Genomic DNA, 16,877 nt, shown 5'->3' with positions numbered 1-16,877 from the left:
TGAAGTAGAGAAAATAGAAAAGGTGGCCCATAGAATGACTTAACATGTCATTGAAGCCAAATAACAAGTAGATATCTCAAGAACATTTACACCACAGGTAATCCCAATTTGGAAAAGGTATTTCCTTTCTTAAATTTGTTTATATAAAATTATTTATTAACTTATTATCATTTTTTTATGCATATTGTTTCATCTTTTCAAGCTACATAAGGTTCATCCATGTACATTGTGTGTTCTAGATTGGTCCATCTGAGTAAAGCTTTAATAGAAAAGATTCTGAATTGTCACAAGAAACAATCTTGCAGACTAGAGAAGCCAGTCAGCAGTCTCTGCAATTGATGTAAATATTAATTCTTTGAAGTCACAAGAAACTTAAAATCTGGCCAAGTTGTTGCTGTTATAACTATTGGATTGTTTATATGAAGTTCTCACTGATCAGAATTGTCCATCATATCTGCATTTTTACTTTATAAGATGCATTGATTACAAGTCTTGATACTCATGTAGGTTAATGTTATGTGAAAAATTAATTGGATCATTTTATGTCTGAGGATGGATGGAAGGGCAGATTCAACAATCATCAAACCTATCAATAAAGCAGATGTGCACAGAATATGTTCTAGTCAAGTTATTCTAGACCTTTCAAGTGTTGTTAAGGAACTTGTAGAAAATAGCTTGGACGTAGGAGCAAGCAGCATTGAGGTTAAAACTAAAAGAGTATGGAGGAGAATCCTTTGAAGTTGGAGATAATGTTTGTGGTATTTCACCTCACAATTATCAGAGTGTGACTCTCAAGTATCATACTTCCAAGATTTCAGCTTTTTCTGACCTGCAAACATTAACTTCCTTTCGAATCCAAGAAGAGGCACTAAGTTTACTTTGTGCTTTGGGATATGTGACCATTGTAACTAGAATAAGGCATGAAATTGTTGGTACAGAATTGACAATTGACCATTCAGGTCTAATTTCTTCCCAGAAAAGTATGGCACGTCAGATTGGTACTATTGTTACAGTGACAAAATTGTTTTCATATTTTCCTGTAAGGTATAAGGAGTTCGGTCGAAATATTTGCCGAGAATATGGCCGACTTCTGTCCCTATTACATGCTTATGCTATTATTGCCATAGGTGTCCGATTTGTCTGCACTAACGTGACAAGAAAAAATGCCAAGAATGTGGTTTTTAAGAACACAAGGAAGTGGCTCCATCAAGGATAATATAGTAACAGTTTTTGGTATCAAGACACTTGCATGTTTAGACCTGTTACACAGTAATTTGTCACCATTGGTCACTGTCCCCGTTACCTCTTTCCCGTACTTTGGAGGACTTATTCCGGGACCTGTGATGAGTGACATAACTTAAAAACACTTGCATTATGTTCCGCTAAGTATGGACTTCATGTGCCCTGAAGACACCTCCTGCAAAATATCCCTGAAAAGTGCCCTTTTTCCATTAGCGCGGGTCCACAGTGTACTACCCACGCCAATGAGGGAGATCCTCAAAAGAAGGCGCACCAGAGTAACACCCGCGCCAACCGAGTTTGGAAAAGATTTTTAACAAACGCGCTCCCGGATTTTTTTTCCCTTCAAGTCATGAAGTCTTTTGAGGATAAAGCTAATCTTCTAGATGTCGAGATTCATCATCTATCCCTTACATCTATCCACAGCAGCTTTTTGGAGATAATGCCAATCCATAATGGGTGTCTTGATGCATTGTATCTTCCTCCCCTTCTCCATCTATAAAAGTCTGTCCTCATGCATTTGACAAGCTAGTTTTTGAGTAGTGGTGATAGTGCTAGTAGGGATAACGCTTGTCTTGAGTGATAGTAAGAGTCTTGGAGCATAGGGAGGTTGTGCTTGCCAGAAGTCTGAGCTGTGTATTCATAATCAAAGAGAGAGAAAGGTCTATTGCAAGACATATGTAGCTGCTCGCCCAGCCAGAGGAGAGATTCAACGTCAGAACTTTGGTTGTACTTTTCTCTGTTGATTATTCATTAATAAACGACTATCATTATGGTTCCGATCTTATTGTTCGTTATGATAATGTTTGATCTATATCTTTTCTGACTGATATATAGTTGTATTTAGTGGATTTTATGCTTGTATTCGCTTCGTTCTTTGCATGTGCAGGTATCCATTCGCGGAGATCGTGAGGATCGTGACCTGCCGGAGCAAGGGAACGGGAGTATCAACTCTTCTACAACACTAGCGTTGGACTCCAGGTTGGTTCTCATAATCCACTTTCAATTTGCAACTAGGAACTTGCATGGTAGCATTGATTGATTGTTGCTAGACCCATTTTGGGCTAGTGGGATCGCCTTTGTCCGCAGAGGGGATTTACCTCTCCAACAAGACCCTTCAGACATATGTGTCTCAGATGAATGCCGTTTTGAAGGATTTCTGTCTAAGCCCAGATCTGGAAGTGGAAGGGATTTAGGAGATCGACAGTTTGTCTATGTGAATGGTCGCCCTGTGGACATGCCAAAAGTGATGAAACTTTTGAATGAGCTATACAAATCTTATAACTCTCAGCAATACCCTATGGTCATCTTAAATTTCATCCTTCTCACTACAACATATGATGTGATTGTAACTCCAGACAAAAGAAATATATTTCTTCATAATGAAGGTCTTCTTATATCTACTCTAGGAGAGTCCTTAGAAAAATATTATGCTCCTAATAAATATACTTATGCTATTGATAACTTTGAAAGTGACACGCAGTTGAGGCACACATGCAGCCCATTATTACCATCACAAGTGCAGAATACAAGGAGAAGTAGCCGCATTGCACAATGGGAAAGAGGTGGTTGGCTCATGTCTCCCACAGCAGTGACGAAGAAGATGATAACAACATTCCTGCTTCTGATCCCACTGCAAAACCCACTTCAGAAAAAGAAAAGGAGAAATACGAAGAAGAGGAGAGTCAAAGGGTAGCGGCGAAGACCAAGGTCTGGACCTGAGACCCATTGGAGAACCCATTAGAAAATCCAGCAGGGGACGAGGCATCACGGTATATTTTTCTGCATTTGAGCTCGATGGAAGTCGATATGAGTTGGAGGACCCTGTGTTGGTAACCCCAGAAGAGAAAAAAATTGAGAAGCCATATGTTGCTATAATAAAGGATATAAAGCAAGCAAAAGATGGCTCTCTTGCTATTGTAGGCCAATGGTTTTACCGGCCCCAGGAAGATGAAAGGAAAGAGGGAGGAAACTGGCAAGCACGTGATGCACGTGAACTATTTTATAGTTTCAATCTGTTGGTACTATTTTATTGCCATTCTTTTCTTCTAAAAATCCATCATTTATCTATCATTTTCTTCCATAAACCCCTCATAGGCCATTGTAATTGATTAATGAAGCATTATAATTTTTATTTTACATTAAATTTAATTTATGAATTTTTATGCTAAAAATTGCAAATTTTCAACAAAATTACGGGATGTCATGACTTCCTGTAATTGGCTTATGTTGTGACACATGGCATGGCAGGAAAATCGGAACAGAAGATAAGGACGTGATCTAGGATGTACATACATGGTGGAAAATCTATTTAGCATCAAATTTGGAGCTCCTGAATACATGGTCAATGCTGGTCAAACCCAGCCTTTTTGGTAGTAAAAGCAGCAAAAATCTGAAGTTACCTAAACTGATTTCGTTTTGTTTTAGAAATCAGTTAGGATTAGGAAAAACGAAAATAGCCTTTTTGATTGTAAAATCAGAAACGTCTGAAGTGATAATGAATGTACATTTGGTGGTAAATTTTAATAAATAAGAGGAACGCTGGTAAGGAAAGGAGATTAGACAAGAGCAGACTTGAGACTGTAAGCATATTCCAAAACTCTATTTTGAATTTAATCGATTCTCAGAACTTAATCAAAAGGCAGAATTTCATATGGTGTTTATGACTTAGAATTCTTATCATCTGAAGTCTTCTAAGTGTGCCATCAAAACGTGGAAGGGCCCTACGTGAAGATTGGTACACTTTCGTTTCTGTTTCATAAGATTTAGTCTTCATATCTGAATGGCATTTGATGTTATTTCATTGCTTGTGAGTTGATCAATTTGATTAGAAGTTCTTGCGATTGTTATTTTATGATTCGTAGTAGTACCTTGGAAATTCAATTGCAAATTTATTGAATCAGACTTTGTAAAAGGTTTAATTGAACATTGAATTTCAAGATATTTCTATGGACTCTGTTTTCACGAATTTGATCTTTGGTATGCTTAGTATGCATTTTATCTTTGGTATGCTAATGTGTTGTCTTGAAAGAGTTTTTGTGAATTATGTCCTTGTAAGAGGATTGAGAACTCAGATGAGTAACACTTTGTTTTTAGAACAATTAATAAAATTAGATTATATAAGTGTTTAAATTGTGAGAGGAAACATATTTCAATCTCTTGTAAAAGAGTGTTGTAGCCTATCACAATAGACACTTATTTAGATAGATGAGATCCTTTTAGGTCTATAAACTTTAGACACGTGCCTCTAAGTTTACCTACCTTAGTTGACATTAAATTTAGTCTAATCTAGACCCCTGGATTGGTCACTACATTTTGGCGCCATTGCCGGGGAGGCACAACTAGAGGATTTCTAAAAATAAAATTAAAAATTAAAAAAAAAATTAAAAAAAAAACAAAAAAGAAAAAGAAAAACAAACAAAAACATAGATTTAATTTTGATTCATCATTTTAGAAGTCATGTTTACTTATGTCTAGATCTAGAGATGATAAAGGTAGATTCATAAAAACCCCCCATCCAAAAACTTATTCACCACTAGGGGCAGACCCTTTAGGGAAAGTTGAACACACAACACCAGCTGGGAAATTCCTTTAGGAAATTCCTTGTTATACTTGTTTACTATTTTTCATCAATTCAATAACGACTTGAGGACAAGTCAAAGACTTAGTGGGGGAGAAGAAACAGTGGTTTTTCCCTATCTCATCTCCTCATTTTTAAATCTTCAAGGAATTTGTTTCAGTAATTCAGTATTTCAATAAAAGAGTTGTTTTTGTTCTAATCAGAGGGACCTGTTTAAGCAATATGCAGTGGGACCTGTTCAGAAGACTATGTCAACATTACCAATATGCAATGGAACTTGTTTAGAAGCCTATGTCAACATCACCAATATCAGAAGGACCTGTTAAAGACTGCATTCAAGATACATCAGGCTACTTCAACAAAGTTTTCAAAGGTTGCTTATCATCAGAATTATAATCAAGGCTACATCAACACCAAGGATAAAAGAAGCTTCACAAACATGGTTCTTCAGATTTTAAAGGGACCTGTTATATTCAATTTCATTTCAAAGGGACCTATTTTAGACAATGAAGATCAATCATACCTGTACAATGAAGATCAATCATACTTGTGCACGCCAAATCAACATTTTGTCAACCAACAAGTGTAATGTATTGTTGAAATTTTAATTTTTAACATTTAAAATTCTTAAATTATTTTAGTGTTAAAAATGATAATTATTATTTTCGACTTAGTCACCGGAGAATCCACAGTAAGAACCATTTTCTGCCAACGTTTCAAATCCAACCGGGATCCATCATCAGGACAACTTGAATGCTTGATAGAAGAAGAGCTTATTTCAGGGTTAAATAGTAATGAGGAGAGAAATGAAGGCTCTTAATTTTTGAAGAGAAGTAATCATAAATAAACTAGTTGATATACCAAACTGCAACCGTGAAAGCGACTTCAACTCGATGGGTAACTCGCTTGAAGCTGTTGGGAACATTAATAAAACTGCGCAGGAGCGAATTGACTTCGTGGGTACTGCGCCCATTCAATTTGATAATTGTAGCCCGGGTGTAAACAGAAATAAGCAAGTCGACTGCAAGGGCAGCATGAATACGCATGAAGTTAAGGAAACTGCGCAGGTCATTCTAAGTAATACACCCATTCAGCTGGACTATTGTAATACGCTCAGCCAGGTTGTAAACATAACTAATAGCAATGATGAATCAAAATTAAAAAAGAAATTCGTAAATCTGTCCTCCCAGGTTTTTGAACCCGAGTTCATTAACATCCTCAGAAAGGGTCTTGGATTTGCTGTTGCTCCCAAAAACCTTCCCATTGAGAAAATAATATGTAACATAGAGGATGGGATTATCAACCTTCCCTTGGAGGATAAGGAAGCATTAAGACAAGAGTGCTCCCTTATTATGAGAAAGGCCAAAGCCCCCAAAAGTAATTTGAGTAAAGCAGAACAAAAGGCCTTCAAATCCCTGCGTAATAATGATAAAATTGTGGTTCTCAAGGCTGATAAGGGAGGAGCAGCCGTAATCTTGGATAAAGAAGATTATATATACAAAATGAATGAACACCTCAAATGTGGTAGTTATAAGAAGCTGAGCAATAACCCCATCCCCAAGATTATGAAAGAGGTGAAAAAGGCAATTTTGGAATCCAACCTTGATGATAAATTAAAAAAGAAATTAATTCCCTCTAGTGAATGCATCCCTAGGATTTATGGGTTACCCAAGATCCATAAAGATGGTGTCCCTCTTAGACCAATTGTCAATACCATTGGATCCCCAACCTATGAGCTCGCTAAGTATGTTGCAAGAATCCTCAAACCCCTCGTCGGAAACACTGATTCTTTCATCAAAGACTCCCATGACTTTGTGAATCTCATTAAGAATGAGAAAATAGAGCGTGATGACATCCTTGTTAGCTTTGACGTAGTGTCCTTATTCACCAAGATTCCTCTTGAAGAAGCCATTCAGGTTATAAAAGAGGTTACTGATCCAGGGACTGCAAGATTGGCCGAAATCTGCTTGCGATCAACAGTTTTCACCTTCCAGGGAACATATTATGAGCAGACATCTGGAGTGGCAATGGGATCCCCCCTTTCACCAATCGTGGCCAACTTATACATGGAATATTTTGAAAAGAAGGCCCTGGAATCTTACCCTCTGAAACCAGCATGGTGGAAGCGATTCGTCGATGATACTAATATAAAGTGGACACATGGTAAAGCAGAGCTTGACAAGTTTTTTATTCACCTAAATTCCATCTCTTCAGAAATAAAGTTCACCATGGAGCTTGAAGAAAACATGAGCATCCCTTTTTTAGACATCCTCATCATGAGAAAGGAGGATGGCTCCATAGGGCACAAAGTCTTCAGGAAGTCAACCCATACAGAAAACTACCTTCACGCTGATTCCCACCATCATCCAGCCCAGAAACTTGGTGTTCTAAACACTCTTGCTATCAGGGCCCTTCGAATTTCTGACGCTGATCATCTAGATGAAGAAAAGAAGCATTTAGTCTCAACATTTAAAGGTATAGGCTACAAAGAAAATGAGATTAAAAGAGCAATTTAGAAAGCCGAGAAAAAGATGCTATCTCATGAGCCTAAGGCCCGAGATCAACCTGAGGGTGGTAGGGTTTTTCTACCTTTCATTCATGGAGTTATAGATAAGATTGCGAAAATCCTAAGAAGGAAAAACATAAGCACGCAATTCTCAGCCCCTGGAACGATTAGGCAAGGTATGAGATATGTCAAGGATAATATTGATAGACATCAACTTAAAGGGGTCTATAAAATTGATTGCTCATGTGGAAAAAGCTACATTGGTGAAACAGGTCACTCCCTGCAGACAAGACTCAAGGAACATGCAGCTGATATTAAGAATGAAAGATCTCGTACTTCCGCCCTAGCAGAACACTCGTTAAAAACTAAGCACCATGTCTGCTTGGAAAGCGCCTCTATTATCGCTAAGGAAGAGCAACATCATAAGCGAAAGATCAGAGAAGCTCTTGAAATTATCAAACACCCGCATAATCTCAACAGAGACAGTGGTTTGGAAATTAGTGGAAGCTGGCTTCCACTAATCAGAAAAATTAACCCCCTTCTGGTACAATAATAATAATAATAATAATAATAATAATAATTAACTCACTATTAAGCATTTACAAGATTAATTATCATGAATTAATTAATCTATTTATTAACAATATTAATTATCATAATTAATTATTCTATTTATTAACAATATTAATTATCATTAATTAATTATTCTATTTATTAACAATATTAATCATCATTAATTAATCTATTTATTAACAATATTAATTACTTCGCCTCTTAAATATTAAATTTTTTTAACATAACAATAATAATTATTATTATATTTTTTACTCTTTGAAATTAATAAGTTTAACCAATTTTAATATTATTCCCAAATTATCAAAATTATTTTGATAATTATTCAAAATAAAAAATATAAATATAAATATCAGTTCTAACATATTTATTATATATAATTAAATAAATATTAATTATTAATTATTAAATTCTAATTGCAATTTGCTAGGATTAATAGTTTCAATTTTATTCTAAATTCAATATTCTTGAATTAATTTAATCAATTCTAATTTTTTTCATTTTTAATATTATTAATTCTAATTTTTATTATTAACTATTAGATTAATAAATAATAATTATTAATAACAATAATATTTTCAATTAGAAATTATTTATTAATTTCCTTACTAAGCTAAAACCTATTCTAAAAAATTTAATAAATAAATAAATAAAATTGTACCAAACATATATTATAAAAATAAAAATTAATTCATTAGTCCTAGATAAATTTTTTTTAATTATGATGATTATAATTATTTATTAATTTATGATATATAATAAGAATTATTTCAATTAATATCAATATTAATAAATATTATTGATAAAATATTAAATATTAATTCAATTTTCTAATAACAAAAAAAAAAAAAAATAAATAAATAAATAAATAAAATAAAATAAAATATTTAACATCAACTTTGATCAATTTAATATCATTAATTATCTTTAAAAAAAAAATTTAAAAATTAAAAAAATTAAAAATTAATTAATTAATTAATTAAATTAATCGGAGACAGCCGACTTCTCTTCAAAAATTAAGAGCCTTCATTTCTCTCCTCATTACTATTTAACCCTAAAATAAGCTCTTCTTCTATCAAGCATTCAAGTTGTCCTGATGATGGATCCCGGTTAGGATTTGAAACGTTGGCAGAAAATGGTTCTTACTGTGGATTCTCCGGTGACTAAGTCGAAAATAATAAACCACAGAGGTCTTAAATCCAGAATAATTATTATTGCTTGTTATCAATTTCAAAAATCCTTATCCCCATAACCTTTGTCATATTCCTAAATACTCACCTCATTATCACTCTGCTTATCATTTCCTATCACACCTTAGCCTATTTTTATTCCTACTACGCTCTTCAAACCTTTTCATACACCACTCTTCAAACCTTGTCATCAACTCATCATTTTTAAATCAGCCTTCTGGCAATCAAGTACCAACAAGTAGTGGATACTCAATGTACAAGTCCGTTCAATGGAAAGACAAGTGTTAAACTGTCTGTCCTCAAATGATTTCATTCATTTCGACTGCTGGAGTTATAAAACAATCTTTTGACCCAAGTCTGCTTATGAAATATATCCGTTATCATCACACGAATTGGATATTGTTTTATCATGATTATGCTTCTGCAAATCAGTACTGCTCCTCTGTATTCATGATTTGAATGCGCCTTCCAACTCTACATTATCATCATAGCAATTGGATGAAGGTCGGCTGTTGAGTTTTCATTTTATAAAACTTTGAGTTCATAAAGTTAGTTATGGCGTTAGTATTCAGACTCTGAGTTTCTTAAAGAGGGCCGAGATAGTAGGTGCTATAAAGGGAGAACATATAGCAGACAGGCTTATCCCGAGTTTTTTACTTCCGCTCAGAATTTGAGGACGTTAACCAGGTCAGCTCAAGCAATTGAAGAAGTAAACTCAGAGAATCAAGGACGTTACCAGGTCAGCTCAGTGGAACGCAGGAAAAGAGGTAACAAGGTAAGAACCCTGATTGAATTTTTGAGCATAAAAAAAGGGGTTAGAACAGAGATTTGTAACAAAATGACCAATAGAGCAGAGCCCGAAAAATTTGATAGTTCACAATATCATGAAGACTGTGTCATGATTTTAAGGGAAAAACACTGGTTGTCTTTTCTATAGAAATTCAATGGGAACAATGAAGAAGTTACGAAGCAATTTACATTTTCCTTCAATGGAGAGAAAGCTTTAATAGGAAATTTCTATTTTAGAATTTCAGAGGATACCATAGCACAAACATTGGGAATCAGTCCAGAAGGGTAAAAATATTTCAAAACCAAACAATTTAGGGAAAAATCATGGACTCAGTTATGTCTAGGTCAAGGGTTTCCTCTGTCAATTGGAAAAAGGGTGTTCCCAGAAGTTGGCTAATTCACCCATTGGACAAAATGGTATACATTATTCAGAAATTTGTTACATGTGAAGGATGTTACAGTATAGTATACCTATATCACATAAAAATTATGTTGCACTTAAAAGGTCAATGCACCATCAGTCTACCCTATTTTCTCTTACAGAGTTTGAATAAAATGTCGAAGACCATTCAGAAACAAAAAGGTAATGAAGATAGGAGTTTGTATCATTTTGGGTTGATCAAAATTCTAATTGAATTTGAGTTGTAGAGGAGAGGAAAAACATGGAAAGAGTTTTTGATTGACAATCAAATTAAAATTAGAGAAGATGAACATGAACAACAAGAACGCAAAGAGTTTATGACTGATATTGATGAGGAAATCCCTAAGCGTAAGTCATGCAATGTTCCTCAACTAGCAGTGGTGTAAGGACAAGAAGGATGAGGCAAGAAACTGCCAAGAAAATTGAAAAAGACAAAATCTTCACTACTTATAGGAGAAGATCAAGGAGAATAAAAAGGAATCAAACATAAGATGATCAACCAGACCCGAATGAAAATGCACCAATGGAAATTGAAAGTAGTACTAATTCACAGCCAGAACAGGAAGCAGAAATGGAAATTGAGAGTAACAAGGGAGAAAGGAAAGAGCCAACACCTACAAACAAGAAACAGAGAAGGTTAGAGAAACAGATTTAAGAGCTAAAAGAGGAATTGATGGAAGCAAACATGTTAAAGAAGGTCATAAAGAAGGAAAATGAAATGTTGAGAGCTCAGAGAAAGAAGATTCAGCAGAAAAATGAGAAACTGAAGAAGAAAATCAAAGAACTTAGGACTGATCAAACTGAAATGTGCAAATGGGCAACAAAATGGTACACTCAGAGCAAAGTTCTCAGAGAAAAATATAAGAATATGAAACATGAGTTCCAAGTTCAGAAGAATATAGATGTATTGCTACAAGCGGCAAAGGCACAAGCAGGAACAGAATATAAAGGGAGCACATCAAGATTAGCATGAGGACATGCTAAATCATTGAGTTTGGGGGAGATGTTGGTACTATTTTATTGCCATTCTTTTCTTCTAAAAATCCATCATTTATCTATCATTTTCTTCCATAAACCCCTCATAGTCCATTGAAATTGATTAATGAAGCATTATAATTGTTATTTTACATTAAATTTAATTTATGGATTTTTATGTTAAAAATTGGAAATTTTCAATAAAATTACAGGATGTCATGACTTCCTGTAATTGGTTTATGTTGTGACATGTGGCATGGTAGGAAAATCAGAACAGAAGATAAGGATGTGATCTAGGATGTACATACATGGTGGAAAATCTATTTAGCATTGAATTTGGAGCTCCTGAATACATGGTCAATGCTGGTCAAACCCAGCCCTTTTGGTTGTAAAAGCAACAAAAATATGAAGTTACCTAAACTGATTTCGTTTTGTTTTAGAAATCAGTTAGGATTAGGAAAAATGAAAATAGCCTTTTTGATTGTAAAAGAAGAAACATCTGAAGTGATAATGAATGTACATTTGGTTGTAAATTTTAATAAATAAGAGGAACGCTGGTAAGGAAAGGAGATTAGACAAGAGCAGACTTGAGACTGTAAGCGTATTCCAGAACTCTGTTTTGAATTTAATTGATTCTCAGAACTTAATCAAAAGGCAAAATTTCATATGGTGTTTATGACTTAGTGTTCTTATCATCTGAAGTTTTCTAAGTGTGCCATCAAAACGTGGAAGGGCCCTACATGAAGATTGGTACACTTTCGTTTCTGTTTCATAGGATTTAGTCTTCAGATCTGAATAGTGTTTGATGTTATTTCATTGCTTGTGAGTTGATCAATTTGATTAGAAGTTCTTGCGATTGTTATTTTATGATTCGTAGTAGTACCTTGGAAATTCAATTGCAAAATTATTGAATTAGTCTTTGTAAAAGGTTTAATTGAACATTGAATTTCAAGATATTTCTATGGACTCTGTTTTCACGAATTTGATCTTTGGTATGCTTAGTATGCATTTTATCTTTGGTATGCTTAGTGTGTTGTCTTGAAAGAGTTTTTGTGAATTATGTCCTTGTAAGAGGATTGAGAACTCAGACGAGTAACACTCTGTTTTTAGAGCACTTAATTAAATTAGATGATATAAGTGTTTAAATTGTGAAAGGAAACATATTTCAATCTCTTGTAAAAGAGTGTTGTAGCCTGTCACAATAGACACTTATTTAGATAGATGAGATCCTTTTAGGTCTATAAACTTTAGATGCGTGCCTCTAAGTTTACCTACCTTAGTTGACATTAAATTTAGTCTAATCTAGACCCCTGGATTGGTCACTACACCATCATGATGAAGTGCCTGCAGAATCTGTTATGCACAAATGTGTTGTGCACTTTATTCCACTAAACAAGCAACTTCCTCCCCGCACAAAACATCCAGGATTTATTGTGCAATAGGTTTATGACACAGTTGTAAGAAAACTTTGGAAATTAAATAACAAAGATTATGAAGATTTGAAGAGAAAGAAATTGATTTGCTAGTGAAAAAAAAAACTCGCAAGGCTTTGGGAGAACTCCCTGATGTTGAGTCAGATGAATTTTCCCCTGATATAAAGGAGTCTGAAATGAACAAAAGATAGGTTCAAAGGAAGATTGGGACACCTATAAACACACTTAGAGATGAAGATGCAACAGGGAGATCAAAACTGTTTGGAAAAGCAGAAACACCAAGAAGGTCTATGAATGATGGACAGCGGGGAAATGCTTCTGAGACTTATACCATTCTGTTGAATCAAAATGTACTAACTGGAGTGAAGTCACGTGATAGATGGTTGGAGAAAATCATGGAAGGGGTGAAGCATATATGTAGTTAAAATAGATGGATAGATTCTCAAGACAAAATGCAAGAAGACACTGAAGTGAAAGCTGTTGATGCACACATGCAGCCCATTTAAATAGGGAACTTGAAATGCAAGATTTCTGAGTTCATGATCTAATTATTCGGATGAATATTGTTTACTACTTCGATGACATGAGAGGAAAGATGCTAGGATGGGGATATCAAGAGGGTACTACTTGCTTTGGTTTTGGCTATGACCTTCGATAAAGTAACCAGCATCAAGGTTCAGATTTTGAACCTAATTTCTAATACCACATGTAAGGTCGCCTCCTAGGGTCCTCTACCAGATCTATATTCTCTAATTTTACATGAAATAAAAGGGTAATAATTTATTTCTGACAAGGCATTTAAACGATGATAATTTACCATTTAAAATCTAATTCCTACATTTTAAATAGTGAACATTTCATTTCAATCACTTACATGAGTAATCTATGCATAAAGGAATACCTGTACCGATAGCCCAGTGGAGATGCCTTTGAGCTATTGCTCCTGCTGGAACGCTCCTCCTGACTACCGACTAGATTTACCTCCTAGCCAACTAGGAAGTAGTCCCTAGCCCATGAAACCCTAGCCCTCCGAGCCTAAGTCCAACCAGATGTAGTGTGTCCAAGATGAATAATACTCCCTTCTCTCTCTCAAAAAATTCCTCCAAAACCACATCCAAACCAAAACCAAAAGCAAGACCAAGGATCCCCCTTCCTCCCCTCATCCTTCCCCTTTTATGCCCCTCCTCTTCTCCACCTCTCATTAATTTCATAACTTCTCCCTCATCCTTACATTTGATTTCTCTTCTCCCAAGTAAACATGAGAGGACATTTGGGAATGTGAGATGAATACAAAATTGGGTAATTAATTAGAGAGGACCATTTCTTCTCCGAAGTAAATATTTTTGGGATGAGAGATGAATATATAAATTGGTAATTAATTGGAGAGGACCATGTCTTGTCCCAAGTAAATGTGAGAGGACATTTTGGGGATGAGAGATGAATATATAAATTGGTAATTAATTGGAGAGGACTATGTATTATCAAAATTTAAAAATTTGGGGATGTAAATTGGGAATAATAACAAAATTTATATCAATACCAAATTTACAGTTTCACTAGTGTAGGTATGTACCAATATTTCTTTATAATTATAAGTCCATATCTTAAGGAAATGTAAACACTTAGTAAAATTTGTAGGATAAGATTAAATAGGGCATTACAGATGACAGTGGTTCACAAGGATGTCAGATTCGATGAGGAGAAGGCCATGTGAGTTTCCTTTGAGAGGGATCTTGAGCTACATGCGGATGAGGAGCTTTAAGCTCCTAAGGTTGAGGAGCCTCATATTTATGTGCAGAAGCCATATGCAGAGGATCCGAGAGTGGATACATCCACTTAGGTAGAGTCTTCTAGAGAGGGAAGGGAGCGCACTAGAGAGGTTGCCAGATTGTTGGATGATGCATGGGAGAATGTGGGAGCACCCACTTCTCAGTGAAGACATAGGAGGTCACCTGAGAGGTACACCGGATACATGGCTCTTATGGGTGAATGTGTTGTAATAGAGCCATCTTCCTTTAAGGAAGCAGTGAAAAAACCAGTTTGGGTTGATGCCATGGTGGAGGAGTATGACTCCATAGTTCGTAATAGTGTTTGGGATGTGGTCCTGAGACCAGAGGACAAGTCAGTGGTGAGCTCCCGTTGGCTTTACTAGGTAAATCAACCACACAATCATCTTGTCCTGAAGATGAACCATACTGGCTGGTTTGAAACGCATCAACCAAATATTCCCAATGTGATTTTTTTTGGAAAATTTTCATTAACAAGGTAAATCAAGCTGCAAATGGTAGTGTAGAGAAGCATAAGTCTAGATTTATGGCCCGTGGCTTTTCATAGGTAGAGGGGATTGACTATGATGAGACCTTTACTCCTGTTGAAAGGTACTCATCAATAATATCTATATTGGCACTATCAGCACATATGGGTTGGAAGATCCATCAGATGGATGCGAAGACAACCTTCCTTAATGGCATGATTGAGGAAGAGATATACATAAAGAAACCTGAAGGGTTTGAAACCTTTGACCTTGAGTCACATGTGTGCCGACTCAAGAGAGAATTGTACAGGTTGAAGTAAGCACCCTGTGCTTGGTATGCCAGGATAGATAGCTACTTCACCAGGTTGGGCTTAACGAAGAGTGAAGCGAATGCAAACCTGTACCACATAGTGGTGGAAGGTAAACCGTGGATCATTGTACTTTATGTTGATGATCTCATATTGAAAGGTGATGATCAATTGATCAGATCTTGCAAGGAGAACCTTGCAAGAGAGTTTGATATGAAGGACATGGGGCTCATGCATTAATTTCTTGACATGTTGGTATGGCAGGGAGATGGGGATTTTTTTGTGTCTCAAGGCAAGTATGCCAACAAGATACTCAGGAAATTCCGCATGGAGAGAAACAAACCCATGAAGACTCCTCTTGCATGTAACTAGAGGAATGAGGATGTTACTTCAAGGGAAGTAGTGGAAGCTACTATTTACAGGCATCTTGTGGGTTCACTCATGTACTTGGTGTGCACATGACCAGATATGTGCTATGAATTTAACCAATTTAGTCAAGCGATGATTAGGCCTACGAAGCTATATTGGAAGGTGGAAAAGCATGTGTTGAGATACCTCAGAGGCACTTCTCAGTATGGATTATGGTACAGATGGAGAGAGAGTGAAGCCTCAAGCCTTCATTGATGCAGATTGGGCAGGGAGTCCATATTATAGGAAGAGCACATAAGGAGGAATCTTCAGTATTGGGTTAGCGATAGTTTCTTAGCACAACAGGAGACAAAAATCGGTTTCACTTGGTTCAGTAGAGGCAAGTACATGGTTATGAGTCAAACAACATGTGAGACCATCTAAATGAGGAATATCCTGGTTGGTTTGTTTGGTCAGCAGATGGATCCAACTATGATTTACTATGATAATCAAAGTTGTATCAAACTCTCTGAAAATCTAGTTTTTCATGATCGGTCCAAGCATATTGATATCCGATATCATCATCTCAGAGATTGTGTATTGAGGTGGATTATGTTGTTAGAGTACATTCCCACGGAGGAGAAAGATGCTGACATTTTGGCAAAGACATTGTCAAGATGTAAATTTGAGTTTCACAGAGACAGGATTGGGGTAGTTGATAAACCCTTTCTTGTTGAGAGGGAGTGTTGAGAAATGGAAACAAGGAATTCCAGTTTAATTTTTCATTGAATTAAACTGAGAATTAAAATCGAATTCTATTCTCATAGCAACTTGTAAATAGTTAGTTAAGTTTAATTAGCTTAGGAATTTCGAGTTGGAAGTCTTTCTAAAGTCATGTATATATTCTCCCTATATTATAGGGGTACATGATGAGTTAATTATGAGTTGTAATTAGTTAACTCAGTTTACTGAGTTAAGTCCAGTTAAATTAGTTCGAAACTATTTGAGGAACTAATAGTGAGTTAATAGTCATTTGGTGCACTAATGCATTAACTAGTGTTAATCTAGTTAACTGAAGATTCCCTCATAAAAAACTGATGCATGTCAATTCTGAGAAAGACCCAATTGAGACCAGAGTGCAAGGGTAGTGTACTATCAGTTATGTGATTTACTAAGTTGTATAGATCATGCATGCAATCGGGAATTATACCTTGAAGGGATTGCATAATTTTGGATGCATTGGCCTCCCATTAATATGGGA

The 16,877-nt window shown here is 35.6% G+C and overlaps 1 pseudogene; it reads left to right on the top strand.

Moving 5' to 3' along the window:
• Positions 1-552: 552 nt before the first annotated feature.
• On the top strand, positions 553-16,331 carry LOC149172782 (DNA mismatch repair protein PMS1-like; annotated as a pseudogene).
• The last annotated feature ends 546 nt before the right edge of the window (positions 16,332-16,877 follow it).

This window comes from Pinus tabuliformis, chromosome 4_2, assembly GCF_031772625.1.
Source record: "Pinus tabuliformis cultivar Carrire ecotype Pingquan chromosome 4_2, CPIR1, whole genome shotgun sequence".
Taxonomy (NCBI): domain Eukaryota; kingdom Viridiplantae; phylum Streptophyta; class Pinopsida; order Pinales; family Pinaceae; genus Pinus; species Pinus tabuliformis.
Note: the sequence above shows the minus strand (reverse complement) of the source record. Positions and strands in the feature narration are given on the sequence as shown.